The following is a 23,056-nucleotide window of genomic DNA, read 5'->3' as shown; positions in this document are numbered from 1 at the left end:
GGCCTGAAAGTCTCCTTAGAAGCAGGAGCCACCTGAGGCCAGCAATAGCTTGCAAAGTCCCCGCTCTTGAGGTTGATCCCTGTAGCAGAGTGCCAACCAGCCCCTCTGGCAGTAAATATTTGAAAGGCAGCGTTGGTCCGTGCTGTTACACAATGAGCGACACCGCATCGCCTCAGACCGCCCTGCTCTTGTCACTGCACAGCAGAAACCATCGGCTGACGTGAGCGGCACGTGTGGGGAAAAACAGAGCTCCCGCAGTCTGGCAGCCCTGCGCCCTTCTGCAATTACCAACAACACTTCGATTCTGTCACCGCTCACTAAAAACATGGCACAGTTACCGAAATAAGTGAGCACTTAAGGGAAACCCAGACCTTTTATGTCTGCCACTTATTTCCTGATTATCTTCCTGGAGGTCAGGCCCTTCGTTTTGACACTTAATGAATAAAATGCCCACGTTGCAGGAAATGGGATAATGAATTGTGAAAAGACATAATCAGCAATGACTAAATAATTAAGGGAATTGAAATGTAGAGTCATGTGGGAATGTATTAATAATAACATGATTTTTCCATATGCTAAAAAATTCTGCCTGTTTTTAGAAAAGCAGTCATCACACATGCTCTGTGGTAAAAAAAAAATTAATGTAGACTAATAGGAACTGTAATTAGATGTTCTGCTTTTAAACAGCTGAATAAAAGATGAAATCATATAGAAAGTATATTTAGATACAAGCCAGAAAGTAAACTGATTATTATTCATAGTGCTGTTAATAGGAGCTGTAATTTATGCATCTAGTGGGAATCATGTTAGGCAATTAGGAAAGGGAGTCACACTTGACTTCCCTTTATGCATTTACATATTTATATATTTTTCTATATCTTGCCAATGTCTCCATCTTTCCAGTTACCTTTAATCTGCATAACTGCCTAGAATAAGACCTTTTACAATGAAATTCTCTGTTGCAGCTCAAAAGTTGGCCTTCACTTACAATAAAGGAAAGCACACAAGCTTCTCTTTGATCATGTCTGTCTTCTGACACTGGACTTTTGCAGGTCCCCAATACTAGATGAAGAATGGGACATTATAATTTTTCTCAAAACTTCACCTTCAGAGGCTTGCAGCAGAAGTTATCCAGGCAGCAGGTCAGGATTGTGCCTGCTTGTGCTCCCCTCTCTCTGTGTTACTCTCTCCCTGCTTACCCAGGACCCGGGCTCAATTGTTTGGTCTCTGTCATTTGCACCTAACAAATCCTGGGATCCTGTAGTTCACCACACTCCCAGCACTGAAATCCCTATGATTTGGATTTTGGTTCTTGTTGGCATTGATGAATTTCTGGAATATATGATCTGTTACATATATCTAATGCTTTCAAAAGTTCAACGCAAGAATGACTTACGGGTGTGTTGTGCAGTAACGTGGTTATTGTTTTCATTTGCAAATGTCCTAGTGTTTAGTCACATTTTAATGCAGACTCGCAGCCCTCCCAGAAAATGTGGGTCAGCTGGAGAGGGTCACATCGCCAGATATGTTTGAACAGATGGGTGGGCTGAGGTACAGAGAGCTGTTGCGGTTTGCTCAAGGTAAAAAAGCAAGTCAGTGGCAGAGCAAAGATTAAAATTCAAGGCATTAGATCATCAAAGGATTAAGTACCGTGTTCATCTGCTTCATTTCTAGACATATATAACACGTATCCCAGCTAATCTGCAGGTTTGGAAATAATCCAGGGTTTGGAAATACTCAGCACATAACTTTCAAAAAAGGAGAGGCAGGGAGACTCGACAGGGACTGGGAAGGGATGTCAAGGGAGGCGTGGACCAGTGGACCTTCTCCCACAGGAGCCATGCTGCTATGGGTTTGCAGGGCTGTTTCACAGCTATTCTGTCCCCCTGAGTGCTCAGGAACAATGCAAGGTGATAACCTGAGACAAGTGCCTGCTCACAGCAGATAAGCAAAGCCTCTCTTTTCCTCTCTGTGTAATGCTGAAATGGGCAAAACTGCCCCATAAGCCAGATACCAGCTACTCCCAGACATGTCTGAGGTGACTTCTCAACAAGCCTTGTAACACATTACCAGTCTTAAACTTTGAGTTATTCTGGTCTGGTTTTGCTTGCCATGCTTTGCTAAGGCTGTTCTCACCTCTTTGTTGGGCACAATGACTCAGTAGGAAAGTGAGAGTGTCCCCAAGGCACAGGGCACATCCCTCCTCACTCTGTCCCCCCACAAACCCTCCTAGAGATGAGGACCTGGTGTCTTGGCACAACCCTCTGGCTGCAGGGTTTGCGTTTTGGCTGTGGACCATCTTTTGTAATTGGGCTGGCGAGCGCTGCCTCTGCTTCCGCTTGGGGCTGGGGCTGCCGGTGCCAGCTGCTCTCCCTGCCTCCCGAGCTGCAGATGGCCCCACCAGCACCCAGCACCTCACCCTCTGACAGTCCCCTCATTCCCCCTGTCCTGTTGAACCATCTTCACAGTACTGCTTTTAGCAGCCATTATTAAGTAAGAGCTGCCCTTTGGCAAACCCTGCCACCCTCATCGCCTCTCCCATTCCAGAGCTTGGAAGCAGGAGGTAATCTGTGAGCAATATTGTGTTAAGCTACAAGCAACAGGAAAAAAAAGCAGTAAGTGCATTCCCATGCATTCCAATAATGCCATTTTTTTATCAGGCAGCAAGTGATTTTAATTCCGCCCCCCATAAGTGCATCTCCCTCCCGGACATTGCACGGGTCTGGCTCACTGCATTTGTTCTCCCTCAGAGTGTGATATCTTGGGATGGATTCTGCGGGCTTAAAATAGAAATGCTTCTGCTTGCTGCTGCTGCTGTATCATTGGGTAATGATTAAATAAATTCAGTGTTTTACTGCATTAACAAAAACACATGATTGTTTAACAGAGTATATTACAGAAGATGGAGGCTTTAATGGTCTCTATGGATTTTTAGTTTGTAAGAGTACATTATGAAGCTGTCTTGGTAGGGTGCTGTTTTCATATGTGAAAGAAGTTACTGGCATTATACATCATTTTTATATCTTGTTGCTAGGCAACATATCATAGTGCAGTTATTGCAAAGGTGTCTGCTTCCTCGTTAAAAATCTTCATGTTGCTCCTTAATTCTGCAAAATTAGCTCTGTTATTGGTCCTATTCTGCTTTCTTGGATCTCTCTTGATTGAGGTTTCATCTGTTAAGTTTTGGAGAAATATAATAGACCTTTTTTTAGCTGAATGTGGGGCTGAAACATGTGCATTAGTGATAATCCTTAGTTTCCCCCTTCATTGCAATTTGTTTTCATGCAGGGAGCCATGTGTTTCTATTCACTTGAGATTCAAAATTAGAGAAGTAATTTGAGTGGTAGTGTATTTAAGATATGGCCTATGACAGCTAGGCTTAAAAAAACAGCGACAACAAAATGCAGGGGCTACCTAGGATGCTCTGGGAAACTTACAAAATTCACTTTCAAACTCATTTCTTCCTCTCTTCAACATAATCTGCAGTTCCTGCTTCAGTGTGGTGCTGTTGCAAACTCTATTATATTAGCATTTCCAAATCTGGAGACAGTTCTGCCTCAGCTTGGGTCAGGCTGTGCAAGATTTCAGGCTTTACAGGACCGAGCTGACTTCATCACCTCACTTCATTCTCAGCTGGAAAAGGCAAATCTATTTCAGAAAAATGCAGTTGGTAATAACAGGCAGTATCACTCACAAATATCTTCCTCACAACAAAATAACATTTTTTTTCTGAGTGCCAGCATTTACTCCCTTCATTACCACTCCTCCCAAGCTTCTTTGATTTGGAGAGCTGTCTGCCAGGGCTGTATGTGCTCCCCAGGCACAGGGGTGGCTCTGGCACGTGTACTCCCAGATGCCTTCGCAGGCCCACATGAATCCACAGCACGTGGAGGGGCTGCCAAAACCAGGCAAGGGGGAACCAGGGGCTCCCACAGACCTCTGCATGCAGCAAATGGCTCTTTATTATTGTCATCCCTCATACCTTTGTTACTGGTGTATTATAATTCCTTTCATTAACTAGACTTAATGCACTGGCAGTCAATATAGCTACTGTTCATTTTGGGGCAAATGGTACTATTATAATATCAGGTTTTAATTAAGCTGTTTTGGATGAAAGCTGGCACGCTAAAAGCCATTATAAATGCTGTTCCTTGGTACACACCCACATAAAAACAACCAGTAAGTCAATGGGATTTTGTCTAACATTTCCCTTGGAAGATATAATTTGGGATGTGGTATCAGGGCAGTTATTTCTAAAGGCATGAACTCCAGAGGGGAGGAATGAAAGAAACGTGTAAGAAGGTAATTCTCTTTTTTTTTTAAATCTGTAGAATAGTTAGAAACAGATATAAGAATTTGTTGTACTCTGAAGCCCCCTTTTTTAAGGAAAATGTGCAAATAATTAATATACAGTGGGTCTAATTTCACAATTTTGTGGAATTTAATAGATGAAATTGCAAATGAAAGAAAAGAAATTGCAAAGGCCAAAATGTCTAACTCCCAATCAATCAGTGTACTTTCCTAAAAAATATTTGGAGATACTTTTGACAACATTTTAAAGCTGATCGTTACCTGTTCACTCTAGAACAACTGCCTACTCACAGATTTCACCCCAGGAGCACACTGGGCTATTCCTGAACAATCACATGGCTCCATTTGCACTCTTCCTGCTTCCGTGTAATTTGCAAGAGAAGGCATAGGGTGGCCCCACACTACTCTTCCACTACTTCTAACCGCACAATTTACCATTAATATTTGGGCCCCTGAATCATACACCAGCTTTAGCTCTGTTCCTCCAACATAATTAGTAAAAACAGCATTGTTTTCCCAGTAACAATTCCACTGCTCTGCACCACTGGCTGACCCTGATAAAAGTGAGTGATGAATATCCAATCTGAGCAGCTTGGTCTAATTCCCTTCCCCCCCCCATCTCTGATTAATTTGAAGAGACTGTCAAAAGGAATGCAACTCACTGTAGTCGCAGAGGTGTTGACAGTGTCCATAGGAACCTTCTGTCCATTTCAGAGAAGAAAGGAGTTTGGGGAATCAGCATCACTTTTAGTATCTTTTTACACATAAAGTCATATTTTGTTTGAACAGTTTTACCAGTTGATCTCTTGTGAGCTCCTTTGGTCCATATAGAAACCACTGCGAAGGTGATTGCAATCCCTTATGGCCTATGAACTCAGTTATTGGTGAGAATTAGGTTAACTGGATGATTGTTTCATTCATTTGTGACATAGGTAGCTGAGTTGGCTCAGTTAATCATCTGGTTTTTCTCTGTGCAGAAGACTGAGAATTCTCTCTTAACCCACATTCACATTAAAGAACTAACCAAGACAGTGCCACAGGAAAACACGAGCACTCCTGTGAGCACTGATAAAGCTATTACTTCTCACCTGACAACTCCAGAGCAAAATGGAAGGCACTCCAGAACAAAACAAAAGGTGAGGATCCAACACACGCACCACATTATGCCCCATACCTATGTTGTTTATTATTTCACTGGTTTACAAAAAATTCAGCTCTGCTTTCCAAAGGCATTGTAGATCCATTGGTTCCCATTTCTCTAGAAAGGCTGTCCTTGCTGATCAGCAGGCCAGATGTGCAGCAGAACTGACTCTTCTTCCAGCTGCCACAGTGTTTCCCCTCATGCTCACGTGCAGGTGATCAGCTCAGGAGGTGAACTGACAGCCTTCCTCTGGAAGTCACTGGCAGGTATGAAACTGCACACTGCCTGTTCAGGTGATGACAGGCAACCTAGTCCTGTGCTGTTACAGCCGTGAGACACTTTATGTGGGTCCTGGGGGCCAGGGTTTTTTTCTGTCAAGTAGACACGTCTTTCAAGACAATGCATATTTCTAACTGCCACCAATTGGCATGGTCTTTAAAATGCCCTACACAATCAACTCAGTTTTTTAGGGCTCTGGAGGGTTTTGTGGATTAAAAAATAGCTGTGACTTGTAAGAGGCATTTTACCAACTTCTATTTTCTATGCAGTTCATTAAAAAAAACCTTGATGGTTTACTTCAATAAATTCTCTACTTTCCCACTGACTCTTTGGATGCCAGGAATTCTTAGAAAACTCAAATGAGCAGGATCGAGATAATTTTGTTTGTCCATTGTGATGAATCTGCCAGCCCTATGTTTTGCCTTTCTGTGAAGCTTAGTCTCCCAGGACCAGACCCAAATTTGATACCTAGTACCAGCCAACACCTGATAGTCCAAGTTTTTTTGGCCAACACTCTTCAAAACATCTTAGCGCCAAGAGCAGAACCCTCTACAAAGCTGAATGTAAGAATTGTATCGACTGGATTGCTTCCCAGCAGCTCTCTGATCAGCTCAGTCAGAATACATCTATCAGCTTTGTTGCTGGAGCCCAACAGCAGTGTCTCACCAGCCCATGTCATAATGTTTTTGGTCTTTCCACTTTCATTTCAGTCTGGGTTACAAGGGAAAAAAATTAAAAAAACTAAACCAGAAAGAATGCCGAACCAATATTTATCTTCAACCATGGGATACTTTTTCTGACATCGTTTTTCCTGTATTGTCAAATATGACATTTTTTGCCCCTTGCTGGTCTTACCCCCAACTTGATTAGGATACAGAGGTGGATGATACCTTTGACAAGCCCATTTGTTAAATGTGCTATGATACTTCTAGGAAAAAAAAATGAAAATAGCTAATATGCCTACTAGAAGATGGACTTTCAAAATACTGTTACATAATCTAAGTGAGTTTAAGTCCATTTTGCTAGCCAAAATTAAGTCAATGATTCCTTGTATTGCTTCCTTTGTCTGCATCTGTCTTGCATTTTATCTCATTTATTTGGACTGCCCACACTGTGGGGCAAGAACTGCTCTTCCAGTGTCTGTGTGGGGCACTTTGCTGAGTGGGTCCAGACCAGAACTCTAGACAATTGCTAGGGGTTTACACCTCCCATTCACAATTATCACATAGTTTTTCACAATGCGAAATGAGATAATTTTCAGAGACCTCGTGTTCCTAGCTGGGAGGGACCCTTCCTCTTGGCATTTCAACACGGTTTGCAACAGTGTGAAAGGAGCCTTTCCTAGAGAATGGTGGAGGGACCAGGACCTGATGATTTGCTCATCCACTACCTTATTCTTTGAAGGACAAAGTTCAGCCTCATCTGAAATTGCTTCCTAAATTCAGATGATTCTGAGATGTCCCAAACCTTGTGTCCCTTTGCCAAAAATTATATAGCTGTAGCTTCAGTTGCCCTGAGACATTTCTCCCATACAGGTCTCCCCACTTTATGATACCATTCCAGCTTCAGGATGGAGTTCCTTTCAGGCTCTTACTCTGTCTTGTGAAGGTACAGAAGCGAAGCTGTTAAACTCATATACCTGGAGTGAAAAAAATTGTAATCACCACACTATAGTATTCATTCTTCTGAGAGCTTTCAATGAAAACCAGACACAATAAGTGCAACACTGGAAATGTTGTGTTTAGATTATGTCACAGCCTGCAGATAGTTTTAGAGACTTTTGTAGATCTCACATCCATCTCCAGCTCCATCAGTTTAGCCTTCTACTTGTTTTCTTCCCCAGAATCTCAGTTCACTCATAACAAAGTATGAGTGGAGGGGATGAGAAGTCATTTGACATGTGTGAGATTGACACATTTAGGTGATTCTCTAAAACAGCTCAGATGTCCAGCCTGAAAGCATTAGAAGTCAATTTATTCCTATGCAGACTTGTCCATTTAATTTTTTACTGTTTGACTATTTCCCATGAATATCCTTCAGAGCGAGACCACTCATCTCCATTTGCCGAGGTACTCAGACCTGCTTATTAATGCTTTTTTTACTTCAAGTCCCAAGTTCCAGATGGTAAATCAGAGTGCTGATCAAGTTGTCCCCCCATTTCTCTTTAGGTAAGATTTCTCTTCCCACATCTGTATTTAAAACGCAGCTTGTTTGTTACCAAGAAGGGATCATTGTGGACAGGCACTTGGAGGAGAGAAGCAGCTTCCTTGACACTAGCTGTGGTTTTTCACAGAAAGTTTTCCACACATTGACCCATGTTGCCTCAATGCTGTCTTGGAGCCCAGTGCACTGACATACCTCACTGGTGAGGTACCAAGTGGCAAATGCCCTCCCCATCACAACCTTACTGCTGGTGCTCCTGGAAAGGTCTGGATGGGGCTGGTGCACCTGGGGCCACTTCAGGTCTTGACTCTGTAGAGGAAGCCGGTGTCTCCTACACCAGAAGCTTGCCCCTGTAGCAAAATCTGTGGAAACCCCTCTTCAAGAACCACAGTTAATGTCAGGTAAGTTACCTTTTTTCCCCCCTCAATCTGTAATTAGACATCCCAATTATGCAGTTTAATCTAATTAAAGTAATGATGCAATTATACAATAATTGATACATAATCGGCATGCAAAAACCTGTGTAAGTATTATTTAACCAACAGAGCAAATTCTAGATAAACCTTTTCAGTCTCTTAATAGTATATCATTTTAGCAGCCAGCTTGAGAAGGGATTTTGCTTATTCAAGCATTTTTAAAGCCTTACTGCCACTAGTGAAATTACTTTTTCTTACTATTTATGGGCATTCAGCTTCCATTGACTTCAACTTGAGTTGTCTGTGAGCACCCACAGACAGAAGTAAAGCTTAGAGCCTCTGAAAGACCCACCACAGGTATGTCATCCAAAGATGGCAAAGTGCTGCAAAGTCATTTCAGGAATGCCTAATACTGGATTGCCTGCTGGTAGAGATGATAAAAAGATAAAATAAATCTCATTTTCGACTGCAAGAGAAGACAGCTTTGTGGTACCTGAACTAGCATTTTCTCAACAAACCTTACCACTTCAGATATTTTTTTTTTTATTTTCTTCCTCATTATCCTAAGTAAATGTGCAAAATACGTGTATTACATATGCACCACACTTACAGATATATAAACTAAACTTTAGATGTGTATCCACCCAAGGTTTCATGCACCAAAATGAGGGTTTGAATGTGGATTCAGGAGTCCTGGCTCTGATGGCACGAACAAGAATCTGGTCTTTTGTACTGGTTCATTTCTCTGAAAGAAATAAACTGAGAAGCATGTGTTTCATTGTATAGGTATGTTAGCTCTATCTGTAATAGCCAAAACCCCATGTTCTGAAATGACATCAGAGACCTGGGGGCTTATCTGATAAGAAATGGGATTTCTTCTCATCCTTAGATAATATTTCCTTTGGCCTTCTCCCTGTCCCCTTTCTGTTGTGCAGTGAACTGTGTACCCTATATGGCTTTGTCTCATCAGTGATGTGGCTGAATGTCTGCAATATTTTATCCTTGTTTTGGAAAGCACTGTGGAATCAAATACATCCATGTTTATTTGACGCTGTGTATGTAATCCAGCATGTCTGGATGTGTGAGAAAATGAGAATGACCTGTCCCTTTCTTTGTTGCATAACTCGTGCTTTAAACTAGATACATTATTTTGAGAGATGTTATATAGTGAGTTTGTTCAAAACGTCCCAGGATCTGCGTCAGTAGAACTATTCACTAGTAGGAAAATTTCTGAGGAAAATGTGAATGTTCCCTGATAAGCAGTCACTTGGGCTTTTTTTGATGTTGTTTTTTGTACAATTTGCTGCTAAGGATCTAGTTTTAAGTGTTATTACCCATGTGTGTGGAAGTATAATTTTGATTTGATCCATATTCTCTTTAATGCCAAAATTGCTTACTAAACTTTTAAAATTTGGTTTCAATTCAAATATGATGGTTTTACTGTCATCTTTTAATTGCCAGTATTCATATTGCTAGTATAAGTGTACAATACTTTTCATGACAGACACTGAAAATATGTTAAAAAAGCACCTTTGACTGAACAGTTGTTCATTCATGATGATATAAATTGTGTTCTACATATGGAGACACTGATAGCCTGCACATATGGTCTGCAGTTTCCAAGCTTGAGAAGAACTCATGGGTGCTTAGGTGACCCTCTGGTCACTGGTAATGGTAACAGGGCATTTTTGTCTTCCAGCATTTTTCTTCCTCTCACTTGGTGGTTTCAAACTGAATGTAAGGGGACAGATTTGGCTGGGCATTGTACAAAGAAAGTTTCTGGTTTATACTGAACCCTAGTTCTTTGACCTGAAGGATGCATTTGTTTCAAAGACATAAAAAAATAAAAGCCATTCCCATGCCTTTGTTGAGTGAGATTCTCTTGTTGATGGGCTAGAGAACATCAGTAGGTCCATTAGAAAAGACTTCCCAGGAAAGTGGTTGAGTCACCATTCCTGGAGTTATTTAAAGACATGTAGATATGGTGCTTAGGGACATGGCTTAGTGGTGGACTTGGCAGTGCTGGATTAACAGTTGGACTAGATGATCTCAAAGGTCTTCTATGATTCAGTAACAGACATCTGGAGATGGGAAAAAAGCAAGGTAAATGCAGCTAAAAGCTATGAAAACAATCAGCAGGCATGCTACTGCATAAAACCGCCCAAAACTCCAACCTATTTATATTCCATGGAAAAAAATTAGGATAAAAACCTAATGTCCACTTATTTCACAGCTCTGCTTACATTCATTGCTAACAGAAGTCTCTGTAGCGTAGATCACGGGCAGAATCATCGTGCTAATTTTTCACCAGTCTTTGTTGTTTTACCACAGTTCCTGTTGTACCAGGAACTCACAGGTATTTGTCATAGGAACTTGAGCTGAATTTACCAACAGTTTGGTGATTCTGATGGGCCAGGAGCTTCTGTCTCTGGTCAAGATACAGTAACAGCCAAAGTACAGCTGATCTCATACTGCTGAGCATGATTTAAAGGCAAATCTTTGAAAGAAGTATAACTACCTGAATTACTACTCTTTTATATGTTTTTAAATGAGAATGTAAAGGCCAAGGGCATTTTTTCCTATTTAATACTATTAAATCCATCATTAAATCTCTTGCTGAACACTGGGTGAATTTAATGGTGCCCTCAAGTGCCGATGCTGATGCTTGACTGTGTTAATATTGTTGTATATACAGATACAATAAATAATACTTAGCTAAGGTAGTGTTAGCAACCTTATTGGGTATATCAATACAAATAGCTGCACTAATGAGATTAAGCATCACAAACTAATGGCAATGTGAATCTAGGCACTGAGGCTAAAATATGGATAGAGATTCAACACGCTGAACCTATCAATAAAACCAAACAGACTCTACTAAAAGCTTTATTGCTAGTTGGCATTAAAGGATTAATTTGAAAGTATAGTTTTTATCTTTTCTCGTCACACTTTATAACGTACTCTGTCCTAAAACTTCTGTCTGTCTGGTGCACAGGTATTATGAGTGTTTCCGTATGCAGACGACTCAGAAAAGCCCCTGACAGGCCAGTCTGCTTTGCCTTGGTGTAAAGCGAGTTCCCTTTGGTTGATGTAATTCATCAGTGGGAGTGGACCGGTTTTGTATCATTTTTTTGTATCAGTTTGTACGTCTGGCATTCTGATCACAGTGTTTCATTAGTTGAGTCACATCTAGATCACCATTTCTTCTCCCCACATGTACCCTTTGGATGCAGAGTTGCCTTGCCCATGCAGATTATTTTAAGCCGCCTTAATTCCAGGATCCCCAAATGTTCAGATTACAGTACTCTTTTACCAGTGCAGTAATCTCCAACAGGCTCAATTTAATTCTGAGGGTCTTACCTATTTATGTTTTTATTGCTGGTAGCGAAAAAAGCTTCATGTTGTAATCTTTCTTCTGATGGGATTCTTTGTGTGGTAAATGTTTTAAAGATATATCCACCGCTTTGTTTTACTAAGAAACTCAAAGTGAAAAAGAACTGACCTACAGGACGAACTTTAATCAACAGTGGTGAAAACCTTGCTTGGGTAGAAAATTCATTGAAGGTTTAAGTGGGTATTAATTGCTACATAGGCACTATCTGAATCTTCTCATTTCAGTGAATTGCCATTTGATGTTTCTCATGAAGAGAAATAAAAATAAATTAGTGTTTACTGTCAGAAAACAACCTTTTGTGACTTTTAGTATTTTAAATTTCCAATAATAAGACAGTTATTTCTGATTTCCTGCACTCTAAAAATAGGTAGCATAATTAAACAGTGGTAATGGTATGTCTTGTTCCCTTTTTCTTAACGTATTTCTTTAATTTTTCCGCATTATTTCTGTGAGGTTAAAAAAAAGAAAACTTATGCATCCTCATTTTTTAAACATCAGCAAAAGCATGTTAATTTTGTTGTAAAGGGGATAAGTAAATCATGTAGTTAAGAGCTCAAAAATAAACAAGTGTTTGTAACCATCTTACTTTCTTGCATACCACTGTCACAGTGCAGCCTATAATTTTATAATCACCTACTGTTTGCTGGCAAACATATTGAGGAATTTTTAGAGACTTGTAAAAACTTTTGTTAGCATCTTTTTTCATATCGTTCTAGCTGTAAAAGCAAGCTGTCTTTGTACGGAGAGTCTGGTGTAACATCAGCAGAGAATACCTAGGAATGGTGAGGCAGCAAGATACGGTATTCCATGTATGCTTCCTGTGCATACTGGGGCTTCAGCAGTTCAGGTGTAGCTGTTTCATAACCAGTGTGCTTACAAACTGTTTAAAAGAACTATTTATTTTACTTTCCATTCACTTAATTTGATTTTAAGCAATTTAGATAAATCTAAATATATTTGGGTTTAGTTAAAGTGGTTTAAAATCATTGTGGTTTTTTTAATAGATGCAAATTTCTTATGCAGACAATGCCCACAATAATGAATAAGATACTAGTATTACTCTGCCTTTTAATGAAATAAATTGTATAATGGATGAAGCTAGAACATGCTTTCAGAGTAGAGTTAAGGCTTCAGTGTATATTTTCATACCTTGTGCTAGTTTTTCCAAGTGGAGCTACAGATTGGCATTGTGCCATTTGCGCCAAAACAGGGATTTTCTTAAGGGATTTTCTGACTCAAGATTCTTTCAACCTTAGTTCCAGTTTTATGTGTTTCAACTCATAATAATATTATGGTACTTATGGGGATTACAAGGGTGCCTGGGATGCCTAATTCAGGTTTGCAGACTACCTTGCAAATGAAATGGGTATAATAAGCACTAAATACTATTTCAGGGCTTAAAGCAGACAGAGCTTGAGACAATGATGGCTTTGAAGAACAGACTTAATATAATCACTAGGCAAGCGTGAATTGAACAGCTACAGTATGGTCTCCTTCACTGCTCCATGGGTGTTTTTGCAGCTAGAGAGAAGCACAACTTAAAATGAGTTTTAGCAAGAAATGCCAGATTGCCTAGGGACATCTGAAGCAAACAAAGGGGCTCTGCCTGCCTCTGACAGCATCGCAAAGGCCACCCCTTGTGTAGCAGGGAGAAATGGTAAGTGCGGTGTCTTGCTCCCGGCTCAGGCTTCTGGGACCGTGATGGTGAGCAGAGACATAAACCCTCACAAGGACTCCCAGAGGCACTGTGCTGCTTGCAAGCCTCATGTTTTCTCTGCTCAGCAACAAGGGACTGGCCTCCAACCCTCTCCCCACTCTTCCAGAGGATGCTCCAGATCTTAGGTCCACTGATGTGCCCCATGCTAAAGCCTGTCTTTCTGCTGACCATACCAAGAGTGTTGGGCAGATGCCTCCATTGTGTTGACCCCTTTGTTAAATCCCCAAGGTTAATTGCGGTGCATCTGGAGCTTGTACAATCAAAAGTAGAGGGGAACAAGTATAGACCATAGATTACTCATAAGGAAAGAAGAAACTTTTGTTTCTGTGTTTTCTAGGTGTGAATCTGAATGGTGTATTTTATCATCCAGACTGACTAGTGTTCTGACCTGTGTGACAAGCCATATAACTGCAGCCACTCTTCCCTGTCTTGAACCCATTATCTTGTATTTGGCTGAAGGATATCATTCAGAAAATCATCCTTTCACTGTCTTACGACTTGAAGAGACGAAGACAGGCATTTCCATAGCATTGGATCCTAACAGTGAACCACCATCTCTTGAGAAGTTGTTCTTTTTTCCTAACTTCACTTTGCCTTTTTTTTCTTCTATCCATTGGTTCATGATACAAGAAGTATATATGCTGTATCACTAATGAAGTTAGTGATTTTTATATTCTTGTATTATTGTGAACTGACAACAGTTTCCACTGAGACCTATTTGGAAATTTTGTATACATTAACTCTATTAAAGTGTGAACAACCTTGATTTTTTTTCAGTCATCTCTTGAGAATCCTGTTGAAGGTGTTGAGTAGAAGTTCTGCCTTTACCTTGGGAGACTTGACAGTTGGCTACAAAATAATTTTCTAGAAGTCTTGTTAGAGAAGGTTTTCCCCCCCCATGAAGATGCTTATGCAAATCAAGCATAGTAGGTCTTAGTCTAACAGAGATGATCTCTGTAAACATCTGTGATCTTTTTTTTCCCTTTTTTTCACCTTCTCAGAATTTCCAGCATTTTTGAAGAAATGTGTTCAAAGAAACAGGCTATTCCAGCATTGGCTTCACCACTTTTACTGTGCTACTTACTTATCCATTTTCATGTGCATCCTGATGGATTGAGCTCCTTGGACAAGAGTATGAGATGCTGGGAGATTGTTTTCAGTTTCTTATCCTCTGATGGTCCCTAACACCTTTCTGGATCCAGTGTCCCAGTCTAACAGGTATATATCGTATTCTTCTTTTCTGGATGTGAATCTGTCTGTGTTCAGTTCTGTACACTTCTGTACTCTTAGCTGAACTGCTATCTGTTGGCTTCAGCCATCACTTCGTGCCAGTGTGCTGCTTCTAGAATACAAGCCATCAAGATTTAACATCTTCCTGTCAATTCAGATCTGGGAGGCGCACACAACCTTGAGAACAGATGGTTGAATTCACATGCACTGAAGCACACAGTGCTAAACTGATTTCTTAATCTCATTCAGAATAAATGACTTGCATATGAATAGATTCCCCAAGTTGTCAGAGCATCATAAACAAAATTGTTTGCTAATTGCAGTCAGGCACCTCCATGCAAGGTTGTCCAGGAAGGATTTACAGACTGCTTTGCCTTGCAGAACCTCCCTGTGTTATGGCAGGGAAAAGAGAAAAGAGTCCCTGCCTTGATGCTCAGCTCTGCAGTCTGAAGTACCAGCGTGGTGTAATTTTCCCCTGTAAATTGAGTACATTTAATCTAATTTCATTAAGAAACCACAAGTGCAAAACCTCTTGGAGCTGTACTTTATAGAGCCACCTTTGGCAGCATTTTAACCTCTAACACTTTATTTCTTCCTTTTTTTTTCCTATGGTCTTTTCTTACCCTCTCTAGCGTCTTTTCACACTGACCAAGTTTGTTGTAGTAGCACAGAACAGAAGCTTCCTTGCTTCTTGTTACAGTTGGCAGCCTTCACAGGTATGTTAGCCAAAAGACATTCTGGTAGCATCTTAAATTTTAACCCCAAGCACAAGGTATTTATTTCACGTAATGTCTGTCCATAACTTGTGTACAGAGCACACAGGCATCACTCTGTTACCTCTAAGTTCATGAAGCTTAACATAACCATTTGGCTGAGCAAGCTGAGCTAAAAATACCAGTTTATACCCACTGGTGAACCTCCCCTGCGGACGCACAAAAGAGTTCTTTGTATGAGCCCTCAGGTTCCCAGGAACCAAGAAAGTCTTTATGGTACCCCCCAGTCCTCTTAAAATGGCTTCAGGAGTATGAAAGACTGGAACTAAGAAAGAAATCACAGAATCACAGAATATGCTGAGTTGAAAGGGAGCCATCAGGATCATCAAGTCCAACTTCTGGCCCTGCACAGGACCATCCCCAAAAGTCACACCATGTGCCTGAGAGTATTGTCCAAATGCTTCTTGAACTCATCAGGCTTGGTGCTGTGACCAAACCAATGACCTGCTATTTCAGCTTCTGTCTAGGGCGTGATCCAGGACTACTGATGTACCTAGCAGAAAGCTTCCAGCCTCCAACAAAGTAAGAAACTTGAAAAATTTGTCTGGTTTCAAAAAAGAATGGATTTTTGCCCCACAAAACTTGCTTTAATGACCTTCTTGCATTTAGCAGTGTATTTTTGCCTGGATTAAAGGGATGTTTATATTAGAACATTGCATACATTTGTGGAAGAGATATTTTGGTATTGATAAATATTTACCGTGATGGTATTTTTCCCTTCTCCAAACCGCAGATGTTTTCCTTAGCAAATGTGTCTGTTCTTCAGCTTCGGGCACTTTTTTTTCTGCTTTTTTGTCCATATTAATACAATCATCCATCAAAACCAGAATAAGACTATGACCAGTGTCCTGGTCTTTTTTTTTCAGCAGTCTTTGTTCTAACTTCTGAAATGTTTCCAGAGTAATCCTGAGGCCACTACCATTGCTTTGTTAGAAGAATTAACATGCTTGTTACAGTCCCTGAAAATGTCGGCTATATGTACTTTTTCATTATTGTCTGAAATCATGCAGAGATCTGGACCTTGAAGAATCCTAGGTCTTTTCCTTTCCTCTTTCTTCTCCCCCCACTCCCAAGAGGCAGCTATTCATCTTCATTAGCCACTTCTGTTAGCTTGCTGCCAACTGAGACTAGAAAACTAGCTGCATCAGTCTTGCATGGCAATTCAGGAATGAGAATCCATAGTCCTTGGGTGCAGGAGGTTAATGCACTAATAAAGATTGTACCTTGATTAACCACATCATCTCAGCTTGCCTGGGCAGGGCTGTTTTTCAGACAGTTTGTTGTATCATATGGCTCAACGCATTCACATCTAAAAACATAAAAACATAGCTTCTTAGCTAAGAGCATTCGTTGTTGTGACTAACGGAGAAAATTTGTCCTTTTTTTTTTTTTTTTGTATTTAAGTGAAGATTATTTAAAAGATTTTAAGGAATTCCTCTAAATGTTGTTGTATGCTTTACCTGTACAGGGAGACCTTCTTCCTTTTCTAATAAGAGATAAGTTTTTTGTCCTAAACTCTGATACGAGACAGAAAGGCATAGGTTATACACTAATTAACACTTGCTCTTGGAATCAAACCACATTTCTTTTGGGTATCCATAGCTTTTTCTAGACTTACAGGCTCATTTAGTCCCCAAAAAATGAATAAAAACTTGCAAAACTCTGTGGTAAGGAATTATAAGCGTACAATGAAGGACCTAAATAAGTCGGTTTGATAAGTAAGCAGCTGTAGCCTTCTTTTACATTTATCTGTCCTAGATTGCTGAACCTTGACTAAGTGTTGCAGGTTATTTGCAGGATGGTTCCACTAAAGCAGAGATAACATATGCCAAACAGAAACTTACTCCACTGACATTTCTGATTTCTTAATGAATTGATCCAAAGCTCACATTGCAAATGTTCATGATTTGGAATGCTTTAGTTCTGTAGATACAAAATACCTGGAGATTTAATGCTGAACACATTCTTTAATGCTGCAGTCTGAAAAATCTCTTACCTTCTCCCTTTCCACGGGCCTCATTTCTCTTTTTTTCTTTCTTTCTTCCCAGCTCACAGGCGTGTGAGCACATGCACACACATGCACACACACACACAGAATCCTGTTTCTATCAAGTGGTTTCTGCTGATGGCCATCTGTGCAGGTCTGAAGAACCAAACACAGGACAAATGACACAGTCACAAGCTATACAATTACCTTTATTTCTTAGTTAAGGAAAAAAAAAGCATTGACAAGCACTGTCTGCTGGATTGTCATATATTTTTGAGTGTTATATCAATGAAGCCTGTTGAAAGGAATTCATATTACTACAGAAAGCAACGGGACATTTGAAGAATCTTGGGATGGTGCCAAAGAGGAAGTGTGGTAGAATGTGTTTGCAGCAGATTGCTATGAAAAGAGTGACTCCTTGAAATCATTTTAGCAGTAATAAGGCAAACCAATGAACTGCTGACTGAGGTTCAGTGCTGAACTGGTACCCAGCTCAGTGTCCTTGCTGCGATTTCAGCACCTTGAGAGGGATCTCGTGGTCATTCCCTTACTTCCTCCTTCAGTTAGCAAGTGGGTAAAACCACACATGTCACTTATCTCAAGTTTAGAAAGCATTTTGCATCATACGTGACATAAATACTAATTATAAATTAAAATCTGCCCAAAGAAGTGGACAGAAAGGAAGTAAAACATGAAACAATGGAAGCTGGAAAATGGCAAGTTATTTTGTTGCTATCAGAAGGATAATGTCATAAATAGTTGCTCAAATGAAAAGTGGAAAATTATCAATTGCACAAGAGAAACTACAGGGTTTATGATGAAGAAAAAGAGTTCTAAGTATAGATAAGCGACATCAGAGAAATGAGGAAACAGCTTTATCTTTCCATTTTATAGGTGTATATTTGAGGTTTGGGTTAGAAAAGTTGCAGCAAAAGCAGATACTAGAGAAACCAATTTTTAAAAAGAAAATTGGCTTTTCACATGATAGGAACCTTACCATAGTGAAATGCTGTCAGCTTCAACGTAGTCTCCAAGTTTCAGCGTCAGACTCTTTGCTTTGGATGTTTGACACTAAAATCATAGCCATGTTGTCAGCTAGTGGCAATGTAGCTTCACTGAGCTGAAAGGGATATTTGCCAACTGACAGCAGTTAAAGAGTCTCCTGTGTTAAAAAAAAAAAAAAAAAAAGTGAAGACGAGAGTAACTGGATTACAGGTTCTCAAACTGTGTCCTGTGATCACTTGCTAAAGGGTATTGGAAAGCTCTGCATTACCTTTGCGTTGCCTTGACTTTCAATTGAATAAAAGTATCTAATGCTTCCCCTAAAATCTGCATTTCAGTGTAGGTAACTACAAAGACAGATCCAGTTAGCTCCAGTCCCCCTGAGCTAACCAGCAGAGTATTTGCAAAGGAAAATTGTGTCTCATGAATCTCCTGTAATTCTGTGACATGTCAGTAAAGCAGTGGATGAAGTTGAGTCAGCTTAAATAATTTTCAAAAGGTATTTGACAGGGTCCTTTATGAGATGCTACAAATATTTCTTAAATCATCATGTGTGGAGATACAAAATATTATTAATCAAAAATTGGCTAGGTGAGCACAAGCAGAGAGGAGGATTAAACAGTCAATTTTCATAATGACCCAGTGATAATTTGTGGTTTTGGTAGTGCATGAACAGCAAGATTATACATGTGGCTAGACTTCAAATCTACATGATACCCATCTCCCTAGTTGTTATTAATTACAATTTTTTTGAATCAATTCAACCATTCCTGGTATCATGTGCCACACAGCAAGATTGATGGCACTTGATGAATAGCATTGCCTTAAGTCTAGAGCGAATACTATTATTTACCTCTGCATGGTACTTTTCCTGAAAAATTACTTACAAGCTAGGGTTAAAAGCCCCAAACAAAACACTGCCAAGCAGTCATTAATCCACAAGAAATGTCTTGGTACTTAATTGTTGCTGCGGAAACTGAATTTGGAGCAAGGATACGCAATACTATAGATTTCTTTATTTGAAGGTTTTCCCTTCAGTAAGAAACAAAAAGCCAACTTGGCACACTGAGTAAGATTAACTAGGCTTGGACCTTTATAGCTTGTAAAAGTGGACATTTATGTATGACTGCTGAAAACTGATTTACTGCAGGTAGAGACAAGTAGAGTTGCAGAATTGTAGAGTTACAGTATGTGTGTGAATGAGACGTGCCATCACCACTACCACTACCAAGATGTCTGTGCAAAAAAAAAAAAAAATCACTGCAACCCTCCCAAGGAGAAATGTGTGTTAAAAAACAAAGAGAGGGCCTCCGAGCTGCCCCTCAAACTTGTGCATCTGGCTGCATCTCGAACAAGCTGTCCTGCAGTTGGGCACACACGCTCATCCACATGTATTTTTAAGCAGTCTAGTCAGGGCATCCTTCTTTGATCCAAAAGTCTTTGTTTTTCCCACTTCTGGACCCCAAATGTCTTCGCAGTACCTTCTTTGGTTAACATTGTTCAGGACTTTAAGGTTAATGTAATCAATTTTGAAGAAGGATCTAAATTGGTTTTAAATTAGACCATTATCTTGTAGCGGCTAGAACATTTTCTGATGCCAGGTGTTTCTGACTTATTTTCTGTTTGATTCATGCTAAAAAAGACCCTGCTTTTTCTCTCTCTCTAATTTCGAAAATCTTTTGTGCCAATCAATGTTCTAACACCAGTTTGAAGGCTCTGAGGATCTTAAGTAATTTAAAACTTTCGTCAGTCTTCAGTCCAGGGGGTGCCTTATGCCAGTACTGCTGATCCCAAACTCCAAAGACAAGCAAGTTACCTGAGCAGAGAAAAGAAACTGTGCATGAAAGTTAATTTTAACATTGAAAATTGAGTCCTTTCTGTTTAGTTAGTTAAATAGTTGCCATTTGGGCTTGCATTTTCAAACATTTAACACTGTGTACTAAAAAAATTGATCTTGATATAATCATATGTCACCACTAATGTTCTTAATCTGTCTCAAATACCTTCAGACTGAGTCTAAAATCCCAAGATTTGGCACACAGCAACATATTCTGGGGTTGTTTCTGTTAGACCTTGCAAGGTGTTGGCACTTACTGGACACTTAAATCCTTTTTCATGATTTTTGAGATGTTATTCTTGGCAGCCAGAAGAAGACTGTGCATATAGTTTTATGTTTCTCTTTCTAAAAAATATTTTACTACATTTAAATCTTACCACTCCTCAGTCTTGACAACGAATAGTTTGGGATATTTTTCACGGTAGTTTTCTGATTATTTTTTCCTAATTTGATTTAATTTTATAGTTGTCTGAATGTCAAAGTGTAGTGGAAAATACAGCATATGATCACAACTCAATATATTATTCTAGTAAATTTACATTCAGATATTCATGATAATAGCAATTATTAACCCTGACAGATATCAGTGGTCTTACTAAATCTTTGTGTCAGAAGAGGTTACATCAAATTTAAATTATGTAGAAAGCATTATTATATACCACAACTCAAAGTAAAAAAGGAAAAGAAAAGCTATCTGGGAAAAAAAAAAAAAAGAAAAAGAAAAAGAAGAAGATGACCATTAAGGCTATTTTTCATTGAAGTGTGGATGAGAAATAATCTTGGGGAAAAGAAGAAATGAAAGATTTTGACATGTCAAAAAAAGGTCACCCTTATTTTTAATCAGCTCTCTGGTCCTTTCCCTGGATGAAGGCATCATTGTCAGACTCAGGCAGGCAAGGTGGGAGGAAGGAGCTCTGCTGCTGTAACAGATTGGTTTCTGCATGGCATATAGCAGACTTCTCAGAAGATGTTTCCCAGAAGGTGACAGTGGGGGTCACCAGTTGTATAACCTGGAAGAACTGCTTCTTGTGCAAATGGAAATCATAAGTACTGAGCAGAATATTTCACAAGTAGGGTAACTTTAGGTCAAAGCCACCAGATGTTCCCAGTCTGGCTGCTCCCATTCTTCAATTGACAGAGACCACGTGAAGCATTGCCCTTCAGAAGAAAGGGACACGTAGTCATTCCTACGCATTCTATTGGACTCAGCACCTCAACTTCTAGGGAAAAACACTTCAGTTGGGAACAGGGTTTTACTGGTGGAAACATCTTTAGTCTATACACACAATATTACATTTTCTACAAAGTAAGCAAATGGTCCCATAAGTGAAAAGCAGAGAAAAGCAAGTGTGAAAATGATGCTCTTTTAAATCACAGCTTTAGGGTTAAATATCTACATTGCAAATCTCCATTTTGTCAGTTTAGTGTCATAAACCTTTACTGTTGGAAAATTTCTCGATATGTTATTCCTTAATCTTCTGCAAATAATAGCACACGTGCCAGGTATTTGTAGCAAGCAGCAATCTGATTGCCTATGTTTTTTGTTGCCTGAGTTTTAAGAAGTTACTGTATATTAAAAATTACTATATCCTGTTATTGCTTGCACTTATCAGATAAGGAAGTCATAAGATGAATGATCTGCCTCAAAGAACTGAAAAGCAGAGCAATTCTGATACTGAGACTGCAAACCAGATGATGCTCTGATTAGAGGCACGCACATAGATTACAGAAGTATAATAAATCATGTAACTTTTTAGCCTCAAATAAAATAAAAGAATGCAGTTTTTATTAGGAAATAAACTGTTTATCAAGAATGCTTTAAAGGTGACATTTATTACTAATAAACTATGTTGAAAGGCCTGATCTTTTCATTGGCAGAACAGTCAGAGACTTTCCACTATGTAAAAAATACCACAGCTCAGTCCATGCTGGGTCAGGAAGCAGTTCCATCAGTGCTAACGAAAGATGGGCAAGAGACTCACATGCACTTTTTTTCAAACAAGAACATTTTCTTTTCTCTTTAAAAAAGAATGAGTCATGGAAATATAACTCCAGTGTTATTTTGGGACTGATTGTGGATCTCTGCATGACTCCTTGGAATATCACCGAGAAACAATTCTGCAGTCAGCTAAGGGCAGCAAAACCCAGCAAAGCATCTGCCAGGCAAACTCTTGATAGTGTCAGCAAGCCCCCTGCTTAGGCAGGATGTTATTTGCCCTTGAACTCTTCAAACGTATGGGCCAGCTCTTCAGGGTTGTCACGCTTGGCACTACTTCTCATATTAGTTCTATTAAATTATTGTGTACCAAATATTATGTCTGTTAGAGCTGAACATGTCAAAAAAATATGTCTATCCCTTAATATCCTGCACTGGAGAGGAATATGAAGCTCTCTCTTAACAAACTTCTTGTCTGAAGTGTTTAATTTACCCCTCCCTAAAAACAGCATTGCTTTGGAGACCAACTCATTCAGGCTTGAATGATAACAGTACTGAACATGTGTCTACCTGCTACCTGAAGCTGTGTCAAGGATGACCACATTTCTAGTCAGGTCAAGCTGACCTGTCTCTTAGGTATTAAAAAATGTCCCTCAAGACAACACAGGGAGGAGACAAAGAGGGAGTACAGCACACCTTGTTTAAGGCTTGCCACATATCTGTGTCCTGAAAGGCACAAATACATTGGAGTTAGGAACTTATTTGACTCCTTTACAATGATAAGGCTAATTTTAGGAATAACTGTTGAGTAAGGGCTAAGCATTTATTATTCTGACCTTGTCTATGAAATCTATTTTGTGATGAGCACAT

At 39.7% G+C, this 23,056-nt stretch overlaps 1 protein-coding gene across 4 annotated transcripts in view; it reads left to right on the top strand.

Moving 5' to 3' along the window:
- The window catches only part of AFF3 (ALF transcription elongation factor 3), a 320,625-nt gene that overhangs the window by 164,904 nt on the left and 132,665 nt on the right, over nucleotides 1–23,056 (top strand). The window lies entirely within an intron of this gene.

Source organism: Myiozetetes cayanensis, unplaced genomic scaffold, assembly GCF_022539395.1.
Source record: "Myiozetetes cayanensis isolate MyiCay16 unplaced genomic scaffold, myiCay2020 scf5-8, whole genome shotgun sequence".
NCBI lineage: Eukaryota > Metazoa > Chordata > Aves > Passeriformes > Tyrannidae > Myiozetetes > Myiozetetes cayanensis.
This window is presented reverse-complemented; position numbering and strand designations above follow the sequence as displayed.